The sequence below is a fragment of the Oncorhynchus keta genome, chromosome 10 (assembly GCF_023373465.1).
Source record: "Oncorhynchus keta strain PuntledgeMale-10-30-2019 chromosome 10, Oket_V2, whole genome shotgun sequence".
Lineage (NCBI taxonomy): Eukaryota > Metazoa > Chordata > Actinopteri > Salmoniformes > Salmonidae > Oncorhynchus > Oncorhynchus keta.
The window spans coordinates 82,252,040-82,264,109 of NC_068430.1; the positions used below are offsets into that span (position 1 = coordinate 82,252,040).

Genomic DNA, 12,070 nt, shown 5'->3' on the forward strand with positions numbered 1-12,070 from the left:
TAACTACAGCCCTCCTGACTCCTCTCAGTATACACCCTTCCCCATCCTACCCTGACCCTACATGTCAACTACTATAACTACAGCCCTCCTGACTCCTCTCAGTATACACCCTTCCCCATCCTACCCTGACCCTACATGTCAACTACTATAACTACAGCCCTCCTGATTCCTCTCACTATACACCCTTCCCCATCCTACCTGACCCTACATGTCAACTACTATAACTACAGCCCTCCTGACTCCTCTCAGTATACACCCTTCCCCATCCTACCCTGACCCTACATGTCAACTACTATAACTACAGCCCTCCTGATTCCTCTCACTATACACCCTTCCCCATCCTACCCTGACCCTACATGTCAACTACTATAACTACAGCCCTCCTGACTCCTCTCAGTATACACCCTTCCCCATCCTACCCTGACCCTACATGTCAACTACTATAACTACAGCCCTCCTGACTCCTCTCACTATACACCCTTCCCCATCCTACCCTGACCCTACATGTCAACTACTATAACTACAGCCCTCCTGACTCCTCTCAGTATACACCCTTCCCCATCCTACCCTGACCCTACATGTCAACTACTATAACTACAGCCCTCCTGACTCCTCTCACTATACACCCTTCCCCATCCTACCCTGACCCTACATGTCAACTACTATAACTACAGCCCTCCTGACTCCTCTCACTATACACCCTTCCCCATCCTACCCTGACCCTACATGTCAACTACTATAACTACAGCCCTCCTGACTCCTCTCACTATACACCCTTCCCCATCCTACCCTGACCCTACATGTCAACTACTATAACTACAGCCCTCCTGACTCCTCTCACTATACACCCTTCTCCATCCTACCCTGACCCTACATGTCAACTACTATAACTACAGCCCTCCTGACTCCTCTCACTATACACCTTCCCCATCCTACCCTAACCCTACATGTCAACTACTATAACTACAGCCCTCCTGACTCCTCTCACTATACACCCTTCTCCATCCTACCCTGACCCTACATGTCAACTACTATAACTACAGCCCTCCTGACTCCTCTCACTATACACCCTTCCCCATCCTACCCTGACCCTACATGTCAACTACTATAACTACAGCCCTCCTGACTCCTCTCACTATACACCCTTCCCCATCCTACCCTGACCCTACATGTCAACTACTATAACTACAGCCCTCCTGACTCCTCTCACTATACACCCTTCCCCATCCTACCCTGACCCTACATGTCAACTACTATAACTACAGCCCTCCTGACTCCTCTCACTATACACCCTTCCCCATCCTATCCCCTGACCCTACATGTCAACTACTATAACTACAGCCCTCCTGACTCCTCTCAGTATACACCCTTCCCCATCCTACCCTGACCCTACATGTCAACTACTATAACTACAGCCCTCCTGACTCCTCTCACTATACACCCTTCCCCATCCTACCCTGACCCTACATGTCAACTACTATAACTACAGCCCTCCTGACTCCTCTCACTATACACCCTTCCCCATCCTACCCTGACCCTACATGTCAACTACTATAACTACAGCCCTCCTGATTCCTCTCACTATACACCCTTCTCCATCCTAACCTTACCCATGATCCCTCCATCCCCACCCACCCATCCATCCTCACTCCTGGAGCTCTATCTCTGGGCCTCTTCTCCCCTCAGCCCTGTCTCTCCCTGGAGCTCTATCTCTGGGCCTCTTCTCCCCTCAGCCCTGTCCCTCCCTGGAGCTCTATCTCTGTGCCTCTTCTCCCCTCAGCCCTGTCCCTCCCTGGAGCTCTATCTCTGGGCCTCTTCTCCCCTCAGCCCTGTCCCTCCCTGGAGCTCTATCTCTGGGCCTCTTCTCCCCTCAGCCCTGTCCCTCCCTGGAGCTCTATCTCTGGGCCTCTTCTCCCCTCAGCCCTGTCCCTCCCTGGATCTCTGGGCCTCTTCTCCCCTCATCTCCCTGGGCCTCTTCTTCTCCCCTCAGCCCTGTCCCTCCCTGGAGCTCTATCTCTGGGCCTCTTCTCCCCTCAGCCCTGTCCCTCCCTGGAGCTCTATCTCTGGGCCTCTTCTCCCCTCAGCCCTGTCCCTCCCTGGAGCTCTATCTCTGGGCCTCTTCTCCCCTCAGCCCTGTCTCTCCATGGAGCTCTATCTCTGGGCCTCTTCTCCCCTCAGCCCTGTCCCTCCCCGGAGCTCTATCTCTGGGCCTCTTCTCCCCTCAGCCCTGTCCCTCCCTGGAGCTCTATCTCTGGGCCTCTTCTCCCCTCAGCCCTGTCCCTCCCTGGAGCTCTATCTCTGGGCCTCTTCTCCCCTCAGCCCTGTCCCTCCCTGGAGCTCTATCTCTGGGCCTCTTCTCCCCTCAGCCCTGTCCCTCCCTGGAGCTCTATCTCTGGGCCTCTTCTCCCCTCAGCCCTGTCCCTCCCTGGAGCTCTATCTCTGGGCCTCTTCTCCCCTCAGCCCTGTCTCTCCCTGGAGCTCTATCTCTGGGCCTCTTCTCCCCTCAGCCCTGTCTCTCTCTGGAGCTCTATCTCTAGCTTAGGGATGGTCACTCACGTTTGATGGTCAGTGAGGCCATCATGGTGCTTCGGCCCGCAGAGTTAGTTGCCACGCAACGGTACTGCCCCTGGTTACCATTCCTGGTGTTAGCGATGGTGAGCACGGAACCATCCGGACCAATCTTCACGTTATCTAAGGACAGAGTAGATAGGATCGGTTAGAATGAGTTAGAACCATCTAACCACTTATGACCGGTTAGGACCAGTTAAAACCAGTTCAATCATCACATTTTTATAAACTGTCCATTTAACATTGTGTCACAGCTATTGTGTAGTTGAGTACCATTCAAGGGCTGTGTGTGTCTGTCTGCCTGTGTGCATATGTGTGGTCAGAGCCCTACCTGCCAGTGGATGGTTGTTGGTTCTCTTCCACTCCAGATGGACGGGCTGTGACCCACTAACCACCCGGCAGCGAAAACTGACCGACTCCCCCTGCCGGACCCCTGCTGACCTGGGCTCAACTGACACTACTGGGGCCTGGGCACATACTGTATAGGAGGGAGAGATAAGTAAGTAACACACACACTGCCATACACTCTATAGGTGTCCCCAGGGCTCAGATCTAGGCCCTCTCCTCTTTTCTCTTTATGCCAAGTCACATGGCTCTGTCATATCCTCTCATGGTCTCTCCTATCATTGCTATGCGGATGACACTCAACTACTTTTCTCCTTCCCTCCTTCTGACACCCAGGTGGTGACACACATCTCTGCGTGCCTGGCAGATATCTCAGCTTGGATGTCGGCCCACAATCTCAAGCTCAACGTCGACAAGATGGAGCTGCATTTTGTCCTGGGGGAAGGCCTGCCCACTCAAAGACCTCTCCATCACGGTTGACAACTCCAAGGTGTCTCCCGCCCAGTGTGTAAAGAATTTTTGCGTGACCCTGGACAACACCCTGGCGTGACCCTGGACAACACCCTGGCGTGACCCTGGACAACACCCTGGCGTGACCCTGGACAACACCCTGGCGTGACCCTGGACAACACCCTGGCGTGACCCTGGACACCCTGGCGTGACCCTGGACAACACCCTGGCGTGACCCTGGACAACACCCTGGCATGACCCTGGGCAACACCGTCGTGACCCTGGACAACACCCTGGCGTGACCCTGGACAACACCCTGTCGTGACCCTGGACAACACCCTGTCGTGACCCTGGACAACACCCTGGCGTGACCCTGGACAACACCCTGGCGTGACCCTGGACAACACCCTGGCGTGACCCTGACAACACCCTGGCGTGACCCTGGACAACACCCTGGCGTGACCCTGGACAACACCCTGGCGTGACCCTGGACAACACCCTGGCGTGACCCTGGACAACACCCTGGCGTGACCCTGGACAACACCCTGGCGTGACCCTGGACAACACCCTGTCGTGACCCTGGACAACACCCTGGCGTGACCCTGGACAACACCCTGGCGTGACCCTGGACAACACCCTGGCGTGACCCTGGACAACACCCTGGCGTGACCCTGGACAACACCCTGTCGTGACCCTGGACAACACCCTGTCGTGACCCTGGACAACACCCTGTCGTGACCCTGGACAACACCCTGTCGTGACCCTGGACAACACCCTGTCGTGACCCTGGACAACACCCTGGCGTGACCCTGGACAACACCCTGTCGTGACCCTGGACAACACCCTGGCGTGACCCTGGACAACACCCTGGCGTGACCCTGGACAACACCCTGGCGTGACCCTGGACAACACCCTGGCGTGACCCTGGACAACACCCTGTCGTGACCCTGGACAACACCCTGTCGTGACCCTGGACAACACCTTGGCGTGACCCTGGACAACACCCTGTCGTGACCCTGGACAACACCCTGGCGTGACCCTGGACAACACCCTGGAATGACCCTGGACAACACCGTCGTGACCCTAGACAACACCCTGGCATGACCCTGGACAACACCCTGTCGTGACCCTGGACAACACCCTGGCGTGACCCTGGACAACACCCTGGCGTGACCCTGGACAACACCCTGGCGTGACCCTGGACAACACCCTGGCGTGACCCTGGACAACACCCTGTCGTGACCCTGGACAACACCCTGGCGTGACTGGACACACGTGACCCTGGACAACACCCTGTCGTGACCCTGGACAACACCCTGGCGTGACCCTGGACAACACCCTGGAATGACCCTGGACAACACCGTCGTGACCCTGGACAACACCCTGGCATGACCCTGGACAACACCCTGTCGTGACCCTGGACAACACCCTGGCGTGACCCTGGACAACACCCTGGAATGACCCTGGACAACACCGTCGTGACCCTGGACAACACCCTGTCGTGACCCTGGACAACACCTTGGCGTGACCCTGGACAACACCCTGTCGTGACCCTGGACAACACCCTGGCGTGACCTTGGACAACACCCTGGAATGACCTGGACAACACCGTCGTGACCCTGGACAACACCCTGGCGTGACCCTGGACAACACCCTGGCGTGACCCTGGACAACACCCTGGCGTGACCCTGGACAACACCCTGGCATGACCCTGGACAACACCGTCGTGACCCTGGACAACACCCTGGCATGACCCTGGACAACACCGTCGTGACCCTGGACAACACCCTGTTGTGACACTGGACAACACCCTGTCGTTCTCTGCAAACATCAAAGCAGTGCCTTGCTCCTGCAGGTTCATGCTCTACAACATCTGCAGAGTACGACCTTTCCTCACACAGGAAGTGGCGCAGGTCCTACTCCAGGGACTTGTTCTCTCCCGTCTGGACTACTGCAACTCATTGTTAGCTGGGCTCCCTGCTTGTGCCATCAAACCCCTGCAACTTACCCAGAATGCTGCAGCCCGCCTGGTTCGACCTTCTCATGTTCTCCCACATCACCCCGCTCCTCTGCCTTCTAGTCGAAGCTCGCATCCAAAACAAGACCATGGTACTTGCCTACAGAGCAGCAAGAGAAACTGTCCCTCCCTACCTTCAGGCTATGCTCAAACCCAAGCTCTCTGTTCTACCACCTCTGGTCTCTCACTCAGCCCATTCCAAGCTATTCTCTGTCCTGGTACCCCAATGGTGGAACCAGCTTCCCCCTGAAGCTAGGACAGCATCTTCTGAAAACATCTGAGACTCTACCTCTTCGAACAGTATCTTAAATAATCACACAGCACCCCCCTCCCCCACTAGCTCTGACTCTGCTATCAGCTTCTTTATTGAAGAAAATGTCATGACTATGACTGTGATATGTGGTTGTCCTAACTAACCAGATTGGCCATTTGAGAACAAGTTCTCTTTACGACCTGCACAAGATAAAGCAAAGCAGTGCGACAAAAACAACATCACAGAGTTACACATGGAATAAACAATCATGCAGTCAATGACTCAATAGAAAAGTGTACGCACAGTGTGTGCAAATGTAGAAGAGTAGAGATGTAGGCAATAAATAGGCCATAGAGGCAAAATAATTACAATTTAGTATTAACACAGGAGTGACAGATGTGCAGATGATGATGTGCAAGTAGAGATACTGGGGTGCAAAAGAGCAAGAGGGTAAGTAATAATATGGGGATGAGGTAGTTGGGTACTATTTACAGATTGACTGTGTACAGGTATAGTGATCGGTAAGCTGCTCTGACAGCTGATGCTTAAAGTTAGAGAGGGAGATATAAGAGAGTGATTTTTGTCATTCGTTCCAGTCATTGGCAGCAGAGAACTGGAAGGAAAGGCGGCCAAAGGAAGTGTTGGCTTTGGGGTTGACCAGTGAAATATACCTGCTGGAGCGCGTGCTACGGGTGAGTGTTCCTATGGTGACCATTGAACTGAGATAAGGCTTGGCTTTACCTAGCAAAGACTCATAGATGAACTGGAGCCAATGGGTTTGGCGACGAATATGTAGTGAGAGCCAGCCAACGAGAGCATACAGGTCGCAGTGGTGGGTAGTATATGGGGCTTTGGGGACAAAACGGATGGCACTATGATAGACTACATTCACTTTGCTGAGTAAAGTGTTGGAGGCTAATTTATAAATGACATCGCCGAAGTCAAGTATCGGTAGGATAATCAGTTTTACGAGGGTATGTTTGGCAGCATGAGTAAAGGAGGCTTTGTTGTGAAATAGGAAGCTGATTCTAGATTTAATTTTGGATTGGAGATGCTTAATGTGAGTCTGTAAGGAGAGTTTGCCGTCTAAACAGACACCTAGGTATTTGTAGTTATCCACATATTCTAGGTCAGAATCGTCCAGAGTAGTGATGCTAGTCGGGTGTGGACAGCAATCGGTTGAAGAACATGCACTTAGTTTTACTAGCATAAAAGCAGTTGGAGGCCACGGAAGGAGTGTTGTATGACGTTGAAGCTCGTTTAGAGGTTTGTTAGCACAGTGTCCAAAGAAGGGCCAGATGTATACAGAATGGTGTCGTCTGCGTTGAGGTGGATCAGGGAATCACCAGCAGCTAGAGCAACATCATTGATATATACAGAGAAAAGAGTCGGCCCGAGAATTGAACCCTGGGGCACCCTCATATAGACTGCCAGATGTCCGGACAACAGGCCCTCCGATTTCACACACTGAACTCTATCAGAGAAGTAGTTGGTGAACCAGGTGAGGCAGTCATTTGAGAAGCCAAGGCTATTGAGTCTGCCAATAAGAATGCAGTGATTGACAGAGTTGAAAGCCTTGGCCAGGTCGATGAAGACAGCTGCACAGTAATGTCTCTTATCGATTGTGGTTATGATATCGTTTTGGACCTTGAACGTAGCTGAGGTGCACCCATGACCATCTCGGAAACCAGATTGCATAGCAGAGAAGGTACGTTGGGATTCGAAATGGTTGGTAATCTGTTTGTTAACTTGGTTTTCGAAGATTTTAGAAAGGCAGGGCAGGATGGATATAGGTCTATAACAGTTTGGGTCTAGAGTGTCTCCCGCTTTGAAGATGGGGATGACCCCGGCAGCTTTCCAATCTTTGGGGATCTCAGACAATAGGAAAGAGAGGTTGAATAGGCTAGTAATAGGGGTTGCAACAATTTCGATGGATCATTTTAGAAAGAGAGGGTCCAGATTGTCTAGCCCAGCTGATTTGTAGGGATCCAGATTTTGCAGTTCTTTCCGAACATCAGCTGCCTGGATTTGGATGAAGGAGAACTGGGGGGCGTGGGCAAGTTGCTGCAGGGGGTGCTGAAATGTTGGCCGGGGTAAGGGTAGCCAATGTTGGCCGGGGTAAGGGTAGCCAGCCGGGGTAAGGGTAGCCAGGTGGAAAGCATGGCCAGCCATGGAAAAATGCTTACTGAAATTGTTGATTATTGTAGATTTATCGGTGGTGACAGTGTTTCCTAGCCTCAGTGCAGTGGGCTGCTGGGGGGAGGTGGTCTTGTTCTCCATGGACTTTACAGTGTCCCAGAAATTTTTGGAATTAGTGCTACAGGAAGCAAGTTTCTGTTTGAAAAAGCTAGCCTTAGCTTTCCTAACTGGCTGAGAATATTGGTTACTGAGTTCCCTGAAAATGTGTAAATTGCCGGGGCTATTCGATGCTAATGCAGAACGCCACAGGATGCTTTTGTGCTGGTCAAGGGCAGTCAAGTTTGGGATGAACCAAGGGCTATATCTGTTCTTAGTTCTAAATGTTTTGAATGGGGCATGCTTATTTAAGATGGTGAGGAAAGCACTTTTTAAGAGCAACCAGACATCCTCTACTGATGGGATGAGGCCAATATCCTTCCAGGATACCCGGGCCAGGTTGATTAGAAAGGCCTACCCCCTAAGTGTTTTAGGGAGCGTTTGACAGTGATGAGGGGTGGTCGTTTGACCGCGGACCCATTACACACGCAGGCAATGAGGCAATGATTGCTGAGATAGTGGTTGAAGACAGCAGAGGCGTATTTAGAGGGCAAGTTGGTCAGGATGATATCTAAGAGGGTGCCCATGGTTACGGATTTAGGGTTGTACCTGGTAGGTTCCTTGATCATTTGTGTGAGATTGAGGGCATTATGCATGTCCCAGTTTAGGTCACCTAACAGTACGAACTCTGAAGACAGATGGGGGCGATCAATTCACATATGATGTCCAGGGCACAGCTGAGGGCTGAAGGGGGTGTATAACAAGCGGCAACGATGAGAGACTTGTTTCTGGAAAGGTGGATTTTTAGAAGTAATAGCTCGAATTGATAGGGCACAGTCTTGGATAGTGTGACAGAACTCTACAGGCTATCTCAGCAGTAGATTGCAACTCCGCCCCCTTTGGCAGATCTATCTTGTGGGGAAATGTTATAGTTATGGATGGAAATTTCAGGATATTTGATGGCCTTCCTAAGCCAGGATTCAGACACGGCTAGGACATCCGGGTTGGCAGAGTATGCTAAAGCAGTGAGTAAAACAAACCTAGGGAGGAGGCTTTTAATGTTAACATGCATGAAACCAAAGCTTTTACGGTTACAGAATTCAACAAATGAGAGTGCCTGGGGAGTGATGCTGGAGGCTGCAGGGGTTAATTTCTACATCACCAGAGGAAAAGAGGAGGAGTGGGATAATGGTAGGATAAGATTTCTGGGCGCGGAAAAATAGATTCAAGGCCTAATGTACAGACAAGGGTATGGTAGGATGTGAGTACAGTGGAGGTAAACCTAGGCATTTAGTGACGATGAGAGATGTTTTGTCTCTAGAGGCACCATTTAAGACAGGTGAGGTCACCGCATGTGTGGGGGGTGGAACAAAGGGGCTAGCCAAGGCATATTGAGCTGGGCTGGAGGCTCTACAGTGAAATAAGACAATCACTAACCAAAACAGCACTAGACAAGGTATATTGACATTAGGGAGTGGCATGTGTTGCAGAGGAATCATAGGGTCCAGTGAGCAGCCAGACGAGCTGGAGACACGACGATTCAGACAGCTGTCAGACCAGGGCGAGCAGGCTAGCAGATGGGCCTCAGGGGGACATCGCAATGGAAGAGCCTGTTGAAACCCCCTTGGACGGTCACGTCGGCAGACCAGGGCGAGCAGGCTAGCAGATGGGCCTCAGGGGGATGTCGCAATGGAAGAGCCTATTGAAACCCCCTTGGACGGTCACGTCGGCAGACCAGACGTGATGGATCGGCAGGGCTCCATTTCGGCAGCGAAGGGTCCAGGCCAATTAGCAAAAGAGGTATTGAAGCCCAGGAATTGTCTGATGGATCTCTTGGGCTAGCCTGAACATGGGCCTAGCTCAAGGCTATCTCCAGGCTAACTGGTGCTTTCTTCAGGACAGAGACGTTAGCCATGAGTAGACACTCGGATAGCAGCTAGCTAGCTGCGATGATCCGGTGTAAAGGTTCAGAGCTTGCGGTAGGAGTCCGGAGATGTGGTAGAGAAAAAGCAGTCCGATATGCTCTGGGTTGACATCACGCTGTGCAGACCGGCAGGACCGAGGCCGGCTGATGCCTGGGTTAACGGTAAGGACCGCTAGCAGTGGCTAACTGACTACTAGCTAGTAGCTAGTTAGCTGGCTAGCGTCTGATGGGGGTTCCGGTTCTAAAGTATAAAAATAGCAGATCCACATTGGGTGAGGCGGGATGCAGGAGAGTATGTTCAGTCCGTAGATGGATATTGAGATTAAATATATTTTTTTTTTAAATATACAAAGAAAACGATATATACGACAAGACAAAGACAAAACAGACTTCTGACTGCTACGCCATCTTGGAATGCATGAATGCTAGCTATCTTCAGGCGAATGCTCTGTCAGGCACTCTGCTAAATGACTCAATGTAAAATGTAAAATTGAGGAGAGATCGGTTAGTAAGACACACACACACACACACTGTAGGAGAGATAGGTTAGTAACACACACACATATAACACAAACACACACTGTAGGAGAGAAGAGACAAGGTTATAGCACACACACACACACACACACACACACACACACACACACAGAGAGAGAGAGAGACACGCGCACACACACACACACACACACACACACACACACACACACACACACACACACACACACACACACACACACACACACACACACACACACACACACACACACACACACAGACAGAAATAGACACTAAGAGAGACACACACTAGTTATTGACATCCTCCGATGCAAGAGAGAGTTCAGGGTTCCACCCAAAGGGGGTTCAATGAGTTGACTCACACTCACTCACACACTCACACACACAAGCACGTACACACACTCACACACAGAGAGAGACACACACACACACACTCACACTCACACTCACACACAAGCACGTACACACACACACACTCACACTCACACACAAGCACGTACACACACACACTCACACGCTATTCTTGCATATACAGGATTCACATGTAGAGAGTAATATAGACCATGTCCAAATTTAATTGTATACATCTAAAGGCATGCAGGCACGCACGTACACTCACACACCAAACACACACACACACGTACACTCACACACCAAACACACACACACACACACACACCAAACACACATACACACACTCACATAAAACACACACACAGGGGCAGACTGTGAGCTTTCAGTCTGGTCTGTGGGGAGAACAGCAAACAAATGCCACCCCAGAGCAAACATCCAATAGGACCATGACTCAGCAAGACTAGACCATTGGGACATGATATTAACACGGTATTATAAATTCACATCTACAGTAAAAAAAAAAAAGGAAATGTATCACCGTGTATTTACATTTCTGAGAAAGATTTTATGATAAGATTAAGAATTCTAAACCATCGCAACATTCGTTTATTAGTTTATTCATAATCCCAAAACTTTTTTTAGAAAGTAGAATGTTTAAAGCAGTTTAGAGCTAATAATATCTACTTAAAAGGGATAGTGCAGCAATTTAACATATGTAGATATGTATTTCCTGGCCTTGTCTGTAGACTGCTTTCAAGATTGGGAAACAAAAATGAAAAATTTAAAAAATCTCTGAACTATCCCCGTAAATTATTTAATAACGTGTTCTGTATTGTAGTGTAGAGAGAAGCAGCAGTAGTAGTTTACCTGTCCAGAGTAGAGAACAGAGGAGCAGTGCTGTTGTGGAGGAATCCATGGTGCATAGAGCAAAGATATCCCTCTCTCCTGTCCTACAACCTCTCTCTCTCTCTCTGCCACTCTCTCTCTCTTTCTCTTTCTCTCTCTCTGCCACTCTCTCTCTCTCTCTTTCTCTTTCTCTCTCTCTGCCACTCTCTCTCTCTCTTTCTCTCTCTCTGCCTCTATCTCTCTATCTCACTGCCTCTCTCTCTCCTGTCCCACAACCTCTCTCTCTCTCTCTCTGCCCCTCTCTCTCTCTCTCTTTCTCTCTCTCTGCCTCTCTCTCTCTCTGCCTCTATCTCTCTATCTCGCTGCCTCTCTCTCTCCTGTCCCACAACCCTCTCTCTCTCTCTCTCTCTCTCTCTCTCTCTCTCTCTCTCTCTCTCTCTCTCTCTCTGTCTCTCTCTCTCTGTCTCTCTCTCTCTGTATCTCTCTCTCTGTATCTCTCTCTCTCTCTCTTCTCTCTCTCTCCCCCCTCTCTCCCTCTCTTACTTATTTGTGTGTTCAGCTT

General features: G+C 50.8%; 1 pseudogene; it reads right to left on the reverse strand.

The window, feature by feature from the left end:
- The window catches only part of LOC127931971 (basement membrane-specific heparan sulfate proteoglycan core protein-like), a 15,324-nt pseudogene extending 3,475 nt beyond the window's left edge, over positions 1 to 11,849 (reverse strand).
- Positions 11,850 to 12,070: the final 221 nt, after the last annotated feature.